We start from the raw sequence: 12,494 nt of genomic DNA, 5'->3' as shown, positions 1-12,494 counted from the left end.
CAAAACCTAGGTCCCAACAGCTAGACTTTTTGAAACATTAAAATTATTTCTTAGACCCTATGCATATCTAAAAAATAAGCTATGAATACATAGTTTCAGCAAAGATATTGATATCTTCACGAGACTTGCCATGTTTGAGAAGCTTGAAATTCCAGAGTCTTCTAAACACCACTCAACAAGACAGACTGCCTGAGAGCTGATTCAAAGTGAGTTTTTTCCTACTTCTTTCCTCAAACAATAGCCTTTCCAGGGTACCAAGAACAAAGACTCTCATACCACAGAAGCAAAAGGCATGTGAAATTAAGTCGCAGAATATTTTAGAAACTGTAGGATCTTCCTTCCATATAGACATTTGGCTAGATAAAAAAATGAGTTATTTTTTAAAAGTCCTTCAAAGTTATATACCTCTACTCCTAAAGTAAAAAGTAATTCAGATCTTGTGCATAATAGAAACCTGATTGCTGGATCTAAACGATAGTAACCACATACCTTTTTCATCCATAATGCAAATCACATTGCATACATCTGACCAAGAGAGAAAGGGTTCCAGGAAGTGCATATTTTCAGCATGAAAACAAGGGGCTATTAATGTTACGAGCATAGTTCTGGTCAGCTTCTGGCCTGACACACCTGAGCAATTATTGTTCCCCATGGTTGCATGGTTGCCTGTTACACAGGCAGTGAATGGGAGAGTGGAATGTGAACATGCTGACACAACTTCAGATGCTGAGGGACCCCCTTTGCTGTTCTTGGAAGGAATTAACACTAAATAAAGAACATAGTAACTGCCATACTTTTATCATTGGGAAATATTTTCCACTGTAGGACAGAGAGGCAGAATCACAAGTTAGAAATCTTCCACCCTTTCTTTGTATTTCTCTGCTTTCAGGTCCCTCTCTAGCTCCACAGATATTTTTTTCTTTTTTTTTTTCTGTGGCAGCTGATTTCTAACAGGATTAGTACACTGGTCAAAAAACAAAACCCTAAAACCAGTAAGCTATCCTCATAACAATCTTTTATAGCCATTCCAAGCCTTAAAAGAAATGAAATGATAAACATAGTGGCCATCATATTTAATCATAAAGGGATTCAAACCACTACATATAGCCACCACAACTCTATGGGCAAAATTCCCACATAAATGAGTATTTCCCTGGGATTGTGGTATTCCCAAGAACTCAAAGGTATGACTATGGAAATACTCTGAGCCCTGTGGGGTTGCTTTTATTGTGACTGAGAAATTAGCATCTTAATAATTTTCTTTTCCATCTGATTATATTCTGTTGGTGTGTGTGTGTGTGTGTGTGTGTGTGTGTGTGTGTGTGTGTGTGTGTGTGTGTGTGTGTAGGAAAGGATGAGTCTTGTGGTGCTCAGGGGACCAGATCAAACCTAGGCCTCCTGCCTGCAATGTGATATGTGTTAGCTTTTTTCAGCACTCCACAGTGTTTTTTATTTATCAGTTGTGTAATCACTGAGGCTTTTAGTTAACTATGTAGATACTCTTAAAGACTATAGATATGATCTCACATCCTTTAAAACCTAACAAAACAAAAATAAAGCATAGTCCAGTTTTCAATTATTATTTTAGAACATCTTTATAGAACAAAAATGTAATTTTAAAAGTCCTAGATATTCATATATTTATTAATGAAGGAGTAAAACTAGGATGAAATGACTTTTTTCAGGTAGGAGAGTTAGCAGGACTAGAGCATATGCTTTGCATAAGGAAGCTCCAGTTATAATCCCCAGCAGTACATGGTCTCCTAAGCAACCACTAGGAGTGGTCCCTGAGCATTGCCAACTATAGTTCCAAAATAAAATATATGGATATATTTCCCCTTTTTATTAGTTTTCAAAACAGGATTCTGCCTTGTGTATTATTACGAAATTTTTTTAATGGTGTAAACATTGAGAAACAATATAGCACAAAGGAACAAAACTGATCTCAAACATTTTCTTTTGTATAAGTAATGGAATATCATGATCATTTTTTAACAGGAAGGTATAAATATGATTTACTATGGACACTTATTTTAAAGCAGTATCTTCTTACAGTGAAGATAACAATTTGTAAATGCTCTATAGAAATATAGTAACTTTCTTTGTACCCTTTGCACGTAAAATGTGTGTATCATTTCAAATACTAACATTTGAAAAAAAAATGATTCATTCTCCTGCTTTACTTTTTTAAAGTATGAGGCACAGTTATTTACAGTACTGTTAATGATGGGGTTTCATGCATACAATGCTCCAATACTATACCTTCCACCAGGGTCCATTTCTCTCCACCATGGTTTCAGTGTCCCTCCCACATCCTTCCATTTTTTCCCTCAGTTTTGGACCTCCTGCTTTGTTAAACCATTTGTAATCAGGAAGAAGTAATGGATGTAGAATAGATGAAGATGGAGACACATACATTTTTCTTATCTAGCAATGGGATAAGATATTTACATCAAAAATATTCAGAAAACTCTGAGGGCAGATATGGTTTGCTGAATAATTTCTTTCAGAATTGCACAAAAGGTTTCCAGTGTCTGTAGAATTTAAAACGTATTTGCTGTCTTAGTATGCCAGGAGATTTCAATTTAGTTGAGGCTTCTCAGCTAAACTATTCTTTATTGTAAGAATTATGGAGCCACTTCTCTCTGGGAATTATTTATACTAAATTTATAACAAAAACTAATTTTTTTGAGCAAAGGCTTCAAGATTTAAGATAAAGGATAATTAATCTTTGTTATCTTAAGGCATGGATTTACCTTAATTTATGGCTACTAAAACAAAAATGTATCCTTTAAAACACTGGTTTAATGGGCATAATGATTTGGCTCAGGCCTCAGAAGAATGGGCATCTCCCACACACACCTGAACTATAGAAACAACCACAATTGTCTTTAACATTCCCAGGATCCAAGCCTCTACCAGAGAAGACCTACCACTGCTTTGGCAGTGGTACTCCAAGAAGTACTCCCAACACCCAGGCGACTCAGTAACAGTCTGCATGCAGGACAGATCCATCTGCATTTAATGATATGCTGAGAATAGAGGATGCTCAACATCAGCCTGACATCGACTTAAGAAATGCACAGAATCCAGTCTTTAAATATAAAAGTCTGATACCAACTATAGCTAAAGTGTGAAAAAGTTTCACCGGAACCTTGAGAATGACTGGAGCTGGATAGACTGGTATGCCAGGAACCCAGAGTCTGTCTTATGCCAATAAACTTCTGGGGTGAGGCCTTTTTGTAATCAGATCAAGGATCTTTTTTCCATTTTCTCCATTTTTCTGGTCCTATGCAAACATTGGCGATTGCCACTATCACAGCTTTACTATATTTTTTTACTCTTATCCTTTAAGGAATAAAATACAACTTACTGAACTTAAAAACAAATTACTGTAGTAGAATGCCTGTCTCAAATACAGGCAGGGAATGGGAAGGGGGGAGGGGGTAATGTTGCACTGGTGAAGGGGTGTGTTCTGGTTATGACTGTAACCCAAATATGATCATGTTACTTAAATAAAAAATATATTTAATAAAAAAAAAATAAAACACTGGTTTAATATTATGATCTGAAGAACAAAAGGAAAGTGTGTTGGATGCTCACAGAAGAATAAATGGGTGTTTTCCTTGGTTGTTGCTGCAAATCAAGGGCTTCAATTCAAATCCCAAGTATTGAGGGTATGTATAGAATTCCTCAATTGTTTTTCCTTTTTTATCATGTTGCTTTAAATTACTATCTCACTAGTTCAAGGCAAGAATGAATGCTAAGGATTTCAAATGAGTACTCAAACAATTTTATCTGACCCCTTAATGGACATATTTTGATAAGGACATGAGGAGGGCTGATATTCCCATTTCAAAGGAGCCGCCAGCAACCCTACAACCCTAGTTTCTAGGGACTTACTGGGAAATACTCATAAAACAGGTTAATAGCATGCATTGGGGCACTGGTCCTGCACTTTGGACTTTCCACTGCTATTCTAACAGGCAAGGCCTCAGATTCAAATATTAGGTTTGGCCCTTGCATAGAATTTATGGCCATTTGCATGACCTCATCAAAATGACCACAAATTCTATTTCCTTTCTTTCTTTTTTCTTCTTCTTCAAGGATTACTATCCTAGATGGTTTTGGGGAAAAACATTTATTAAATATCAAGGAGTAGGGAAATTAAGGAAGAAAAATGGAAACAGTACAAGCATATAGATCTCAGGACACTGTAGTTAACATTAGATTGCTCAATGAATTTAAATTTTATATCAACATGCAAAGTTGCATATTGATGTAAAATATGAAAAATTTTATATAAATAAAGAAGGACATTAATGAAGGAGCTCAAAGGGTATTTATCAAAACTGACATCCACACTGCACAGATTGTTTCTTTCTTTATTTTTTGTTTTTGTTTTGGGCCACATCTGGATGTGCTTTGGGCTTATTCTTAGCTGTCTGCTCAGAGATTCTGGTGGTGCTTATGAAATCATATTGGTGCTGAGGATTAAACTGGGTCAATGGCATGCAAATAACTCTATGCTATCTGTTTTCTTTACTTTTTGCTTATAATCATTTATGATGGCTCTTGGGCATTGTTCTTGTTACATTTTACTGAATCCCAACTATTCTACTTTTACTTTTAAAAAAGTGTTGTAATTTCCGGGATGTTGGAGGGCTGTTCTTAGGAACTGTTTCCATCTCTTTGCTTAGGAGTGCTCCTTGGCATTGCTTAGGCCTTAGAGGATCATATATGGTGCTTGGAATTTGAACGAGTTTCTCTCATAGCTGCTACAGCTAAATGAATGCAAGTAGCTGTCTCTCTGAGTTCTCTCTTTGACCCTTAAATTTTTCTTTTCAAAAAAAATTTTATTGTATGTATTTAACACTTTCCACACACAGAACTGGGGGTAGAAAGTAGAGCTTCATAGAATACATGACTGATGGTTGCTTTACCATGAGCCATGCACACATAACAGCTATTTTCTTTTTCACTTCTTTGTTTCTTCCCTCCCTCCATCCCTCCTTCCCTCCTTCCTTCCTTCTTACCTATCTTCCTTTCTTTTTTCTTTTCCTTCCTTCCTTCCTTCCATCCTTCCTTCCATCCTTCCTTCCTTCCTTCCTTCCTTCCTTCCTTCCTTCCTTCCTTCCTTCCTTCCTTCCTTCCTTCTTCCTTCCTACCTTCCTTCCTCTCCTTCCTTCTTCTTTCTTTCTTTCTTTCTTTCTTTCTTTCTTTCTTTCTTTCTTTCTTTCTTTCTTTCTTTCTTTCTTTCTTTCTTTCTTTCTTTCTTTCTTTCTTTCTTTCTTTCTTCCTTCCTTTCTTCTTTATTTTCTTTCTTCTTTTTTTCTTTCTCCTTTCTTCTTCCTTCCTTCCTTCCTTTCTTCTTTCTTTTCTTTCTTCTTTCTTTTTCTTTCTCCTTTCTTTCTTCTTCCTTCCCCCTCCCCTCCCCTCCCCTCCTTCCTTCCTTCCTTCCTTCCTTCCTTCCTTCCTTCCTTCCTTCCTTCCTTCTTCCTTCCTTCCTTCCTTCCTTCCTTCCTTCCTTTCTTTTCTTTTACAGAATTATTTATTTGAATCACTATTGAGTTACATAATTACAAAAAATTGTTCATAACTGGGGCAAGGAGTGGTGGCGCTAGAGGTAAGGTGTCTGCTTGCAAGCGCTAGCCAAGGAAGGACCACAGTTTGATCTCCCCGGCGTCCATATGGTCCCACCCATGCCAGGGGCGATTTCTGAGTGCTTAGCCAGGAGTAACCCACTGTGCATCAAACGGGTGTGGCCAAAAAAAAAAAAAAAAAAACAAAAAAAAAGTTCATAACTGAGTTTCAGTCATACAATGTACACCACCCTTCACCAATATACATATCAGCAACTAATGTCTCCAGATACCTCACCATCCTCTCCCTGCCCTCTCAACCTGTCCCTGTGGCCAGTCATTTTTTCTTCTCTTTCCCCCTCCCCCCCTTTAGACACTGTAATTTGTAATATTATTATTGAGGAGTAAACTTTTTCTTAACTACTCCCACAATTAGCACCTTCTTTTTGCTTATTTGCATCCTAAGCAATTTGTGCCTCCATTCTTTATTACACTAGCACTATTGGAAAGAATAGCTACTCATAACTGGATTATGATATCTGATAGGGATTTAATTGGAAATATGAAAGCAATAATTAACACAAAATGATACCTTTCTGAGGAAACCTTCTCTGGTTGTTCCCAAATCTAGGAGCTCCTCCATTAACCTACTATATTCAGGATCGCAAACCTATGGCATGTGTGCCATGGTGGCTCGCGATGGCCTGCAGCTGGTATGTGGGAAGATCCGCAATTAATAAGTTTATAAAGAGTTTTTTAGATACTAAAATCTTGTTATTAAGGTTTAATTGACGTGCTGGCACTTTGAGGGAATTCTTTGGTTTTGTGCGGCAGTTTGGGCACTTGGGCTCAAAATGGTTAGCCATCACTGTACTATATCAATAGAATACTAATACTTGAGTGTTCAACAGAAAATGTGCAACATTCTCTTGGTGCCATTTTTGTTTTTAATGATTTAACATTTTCTTCAAGACTCACTTGGAGATAAGACTTTAACTACTAAAGTTGTACTCATAGTTGTAGAGGAACTTCTCAATGATCATTTAAGGCAACGTAGACACTAGTTGGACACTGAGGAGAAAGAAGCACCAGAAAACTGTTTAGCATGTAGTTTGTATTTGGTCAGAATTATTGTTTAAATTAATAATAGCTTTGCATATTTATTCAATGGTATTTGCAATTTAAATTTTAGCCCCATTAACCTGTGGTGATCAGAGACTACATTTTCCTCGTTTCAGAGGTCATTTCTGGCAGAAAGGACAGTGATCTCTAGTACTGTGAGCTATCAATCTTGGCTTTGCTCCCATATTTCAAATGGAATGCCATATAAATTAAAACACATAATTTAGTTTTTTGATAGATATTCTATTGGTTTTGTTTTTAATTTCTAAATTCTATTAAGTACTTCTGAGAAAAAAGGGAATAAAACAACACTTTCTTTTGAGTCATCCACTTTGGCCTAGAATTTAAAAAAAATGGGGCCTGAGGATGTAGTTTGGTGGTAGAGCATTTGTCTTTCACATGTGAAGTCTGATTTTGAACACTGGCACTGCAGAAAACACTGAGCAGTGGCTTCTATTATTAATCTCATGCTAGATACTCATATACCAATCATATATAATATACATGTATAAACACAAGAATAAAAAAGTATAATTTATATTTTATAAATCTAGTAAGAAAGTTCTAATTCTTATCTTACACATCAGTGAAACAAGATGAGACCTTCAAGAGAAATATTAGAGATTTTAGATATCAGAAACATTACGTGAATGCCTTATATAGGCTTCAAAATTTAATATCAATTTCACTAGTTCTCTTACAGTTTTCTTTCTTAATGAGTAGTTATTGATCCTTTTCAGTAGGATAACTGACATGTAAAATGACATAAAAATAGTCTGAGCTGTTATGTTCTAGAATTCATAGACTAAGGTATACTCAGTTTAAAAAGTTCTTTTAATTATGGGAGAGCAAATGTAAGGGCGTGAATCTGGACATTACACATTTAAGTGTTGGAAAGGGACTCTGACCTTAAGGTTGCTCTCTTTTTAGGTATCTGGTACATTGTAAGATAGTGCTTGTGTATAAAGATGCACAATGCAGGGTAGTTAAATATTTTGACCCTGAGATGTCATCAATGTATAGGAGAAGAGATAGCATATGTTACCTGATTTAGGTAAGCTGATGATCTCACTCTTTTTGCCTTAGTTCTCCTGGGGTATGAAGTTCATGTTCCTTTCAGCACACTTTAGTGTGAGACAGTCTGGTTTTTTGGGGAGATTGCCTGTGTAGGTTGTATAGGTGATTAGGTCCCACCTAGACTGCTCAAGATTTACTTCTGGCTCTGGGCTCAGGGATATTTTTGGTGGTGCTCAGGAGACCATATGTAGTAACTCAGGTCCAGGAATTGAAGCAGAATCAGTAGTGTGTAAGACTTAAACCCTTAAAACCTGAACCAACCAAATCTTACCTATTTTGAATGTCTAAAGGCCAAATGTTTTTTTAATTGGTAGTTATTTTCCCAGGTTGCACAATGAGCTAAAAAAAAAAAGTTAAAAAAAAGCTCTAAACTGTTTAGAGCAATAAAATAAAAATATAAAATCTATGCCCAAGGTTCATGTTTGTTTTTTCTTATTGTATATCTAACTTTTATCTTTCATCTAACAACTGACTAAATAGATTTGTCTAGAGGCAATGACAAATGGAGGTGGGGCAGTGATAAGAAAATATAGGAAGTTGGCAAGAAATTCACAAAGGGGGGAATATAAAGAAAGTATTTATGTACAAGTTGAACTATAGAATTTTATTTAAAGTAACAAAACTCTATTCCAGTTGATGTGAATATTGAAGAAGCCAGTGAAGTAAAATTTGCAGGTGTGACTTGTTTACTTATGAGGGGAAGCATATGTGCTATTAGTTAAGATGCAAATGATCTGGGTTGGTCTCTGAACTCTTTTTTTTTTGTTTGTTTAGTTTTAGCTCTAGTTTTGTTTGATAAACAATAATTGGGTGATAAAGCCATACTACTGCAGGTAAGTGCTTGCCTTGTATTTGCATTTGCATCCTGTTAACCTGTGTTTGATCCCTGCACTCTATACATATAGTCTCAGGTGCCAAGAGTGCCAAGAGTGATGCCTGAGTGCAGTCTGGAGTAAACCTGAACATCACTTAGTGTGAATCAAAAACCACACATATACAAAAAGTAAATACTTGCCTTGTTCTTAAGAGTCACAATGAAAGTATTTCAGTGTAGTTGGAATAACTTTTGCTATAGAAAAAGGTAGTTTCACATATATAACAAAGAGGATATAGTTCTTTTTGAAATTTTTATTTTATTTTATTTTTAATAACAATGTATTTAAGAACCATAGTTAGAAAAATGTTTGTAGTTGGATTTCAGTCATTGAATGAGCACCACCCTTCATCAGCATAACTTTTTCCCAGCACCAGTGTTCCAACTTTCCTCCTCCCCCACCCACTCGCTGCCTGTCTTTGGGTCAGGCATTCTATTTTTCTCTATCACTACCATTGTCATGGTAGTTGTTAGTGTAGTTATTTTCTCTAACTGCACTCAACCACTTTTTGTGGTAAGCTTTATTACCTTGGGCTGGTCCCTTTGGCTCACATCTCTATTGTTTCTGAGTATTTTTACCATACTGTCTTTTATTTTTCTTAAATCCCACATGATGAGTGAGAGTATTCTGCAGTCTATCTCCCTCCCCTCTGATTCACTTCACTAAGCAGTGATAGTTTCCATGTCCATTCAAGTATAGGCAAATTTCATAACTTTATTTTTCCTAACAGCTGTGTAGCAATTCCATTGTGTATACTGCACCAGTTTCTCTTGCCACTCATCTCTTGTCAGACATCTGGGATGTTCCAGATTCTGGCATTGTAAATAAGTGCTTCAATGAACACAGGTGTGCAGAAGGCACTTTTGTATTGTGTTTCCTGTGTTCCTACGATATATTATCGCTAGGAATGGTATTGCTAGAACTCATATGGGAACTTAATTTCCACTTTTTTGAGGAATATCCACATTGTTTTCTATAAAGGTTAGATTATATGGCCATTCCCACCCAGCAGTGATATGAGTTCCTTTCTCATAGCATTCACACTCCAGGATAATGCTTTTTTTTTTTTTTTTAAAAGGGTGAAACAAAAAGGATGTGTGCTAAAATAGTTGCTAAATAGCTCAAATAATTCTCGATTAACCTATTTATAATGATGTAAATACCAGATGTTGGAATAAACTATTTCCAGTAACAGCTAAATATTAATGTATATTCTGAAGACTCTTCTCTGATGGAGCAAGTCACTTAATTTATAAAAAGTCATTGTATATAAAATGTAAGCATTAAAAGATATATATCATATGATAATTTTGAAGCCCATCCACCAATTAATTATATCAGTATATTTAGTTATTAGATATTTAACTATTTTTTCCATGTTTATATGAAACTGGAAAATAATTTGATCTTAGCATATCATAGGTCATTTAATTTTATATAATGTGTTTTTTTTTTAAAAGTGTGGTGTTTTAAAAAGTGTGCTCAGTCTTCCAAAATATCCAGGTATTAGTTTCTGCAGAAAAATGATAAAATAGTTATTCCTGTTTTTTTTCTTTTAATTCTTAACACTTATATCAGACTCTAATGGTTTTCTGTCAAAATGTGATTAGAACTTTCCAAAATTACAATTTATGGTATTCAGTGTCATTTAAGCCACAACAATCTGATTTTAAGATATATAATTATACTTGCTATTGTTCTTGAGGTTTAGGGTCACACTCAGTGGCCTCTACGGTGCTACATCTGGTCCCTATATTTAGTGTCTTTCCCAGTGGGGTGCTTGAGGAATCAATGATGATAACGAGGATATAAGTGCCTCCTTAAGCAAAAGGTGGGCTACTCGCACTTTGCAAACTACCTCTCTTGCTTTACAATTACACGTTTAATAGTGTTCCCAGAGCTTTTAAGATTCTGCCATTTTGCAAAATTTTATGCCAAAACATTTAGCCCAAATGTATTTAATTGAAGAAAAACTTGATGAGACATTTTCAAGAAGTATGTGCTTCCATCAATGTGGCCTTCCTTTTGACACAGTCTGCATTTATTAAAGTTTCAAGATAAATATAAACTCGACCAGGTTATCACAGGATGAGTCACCTTGAACCAGAATGTGCCATGCAAGGCCAAGTGCCTTAGCCTCTGTACTCTACCTAGTCTCTAGAGCCCAAATATTTAATCCCAACTAGATCCTTAACTCTTATTTTGAGTCATTGAAAATAAAGTACTGTTGAGTTTGATAACAATTTTTGGGGGGTACATCAGGCAGCGCTCAGGGGGGTTACTCCTGGCTCATGCTCAGAAATTGCTTCCTGACAGCTCGGGGGATCATATGGGATGCCGGGATTCAAAACCACATCGTTCTGCGTGTAAGGCAAATGCCTTACCTCCATGCTATTTCTCTGGCCCCACAATTTTTTTTTAAAGTAAAGAATTAGGAAACTAATGAGTCAGACCCTGTCCTTGGTCACTATCATCCTGTTTCACACCGACTTTGTACTTGACTTTGCCCTTTCAATAACTCCAAGAATGATGGAGTTTCTCTTGACCCCAAATTACCCTTCCTAAAATACCTCTCCATTGTTCCCATCAGCTTCAAGTCAAGCCAGTGCCTTTTCTTTTATTTTCTCTCTTCTAACAAAACATTTTCTCCCATCAGTCTTCATTGGCAAGAATTTATCATTCAGAATTCTTATATTCTATGAGAAATATTACCATACATCCACATTTGTTGACATAATTTCATTTTTATTTCAAACTTCTTAAAAAAAATTATTTTTGTCTGTGAAAATCTTTTTGTAGTTTTCTGTTGTCTGTTTGATTTACTTCATCCATGGAATCTCCCTGTTTTTCTTCTTCTCCACAGATAGACTCTAGTTTATGCACACTAGGAATTTTTATAACTTCTTGTTAACTGAGGGTGACAAAATGTAGAGCTCACTTCCTCATTTCAGTGACTGTGGAACTATTCCAACAAATAGCCAAGATTTAGTGTAGCTGTCACTAGATGAAAGTGTGAAGGATGCTAAGTTTGCTCCTGAGAGATTTTATTACCACTTTTCTCCCAATTTCTCCTTTCACAACAACAGGTTTTTCTTTTTCATTCTTCCATCTTCACACATGCTCTAATCACTATCATTTTTAAATGCTGTTTAGCACTTTAATTAGTCAATGGGAACTCTTTCTAAAGGTCACAAAGATGTCAATAAGGTTTAGTGGGACTCTCTGTCCAGAAGTTTAAATGCAAAAACACATTTCCAATGGCTGTGAATTGAACTCACTTTACTCGGACGTAAATGACCAATGCTATCTAAATAGGTACATTATGTATACAGAGGGATCTAGATGAAAAATGAGTGTGAAAGGTTTAGTACTGTTTTCCTAGACTACTAATCCAGTATCTGATACCTCTATCCATGTATATTTTTAAACTGATTATGCAAATAGTTGCACTGATATTTTCAACAGCAGCCAAATTTATAGGAAAGTCAAGTAATCATAAGGACTGAGCAGGATAATCATTATCTGTTCAGCTCCATCTACCTCGTTAGCATCCTTAAACATTCTACTTTGAATTTTGCAAACAAAATTCTTGACACTACCATACACTCAGAGAGAAAGAGAGACAGAAAGAGAGAGAGAGAGACAGAGACAGAGAGAGACAGAGAGAAAGAGAGAGATGTCTATCACATAACATTCTTCACTTCTGGAGAAGTAGCTGTGCTGACTTAAATATACTGAGAGACAAGATCTTATTGAAAAATAACTACTTGTTTCTTCAAAATCCCATGTGCGGTGATTTGAAAGTATTTGGAAAACTGAAGTAATTTATTATATGCCA

The 12,494-nt window shown here is 35.8% G+C and overlaps 1 non-coding gene across 1 annotated transcript; it reads left to right on the top strand.

Moving 5' to 3' along the window:
- Positions 1 to 2,021: 2,021 nt before the first annotated feature.
- Positions 2,022 to 2,152, top strand: LOC126007760 (small Cajal body-specific RNA 24). The gene has a single exon (XR_007495245.1). It is a non-coding gene; the product is annotated as a small Cajal body-specific RNA 24 (non-coding RNA).
- The last annotated feature ends 10,342 nt before the right edge of the window (positions 2,153 to 12,494 follow it).

The sequence above is a fragment of the Suncus etruscus genome, chromosome 4, assembly GCF_024139225.1.
Source record: "Suncus etruscus isolate mSunEtr1 chromosome 4, mSunEtr1.pri.cur, whole genome shotgun sequence".
Lineage (NCBI taxonomy): Eukaryota > Metazoa > Chordata > Mammalia > Eulipotyphla > Soricidae > Suncus > Suncus etruscus.
This window is presented reverse-complemented; position numbering and strand designations above follow the sequence as displayed.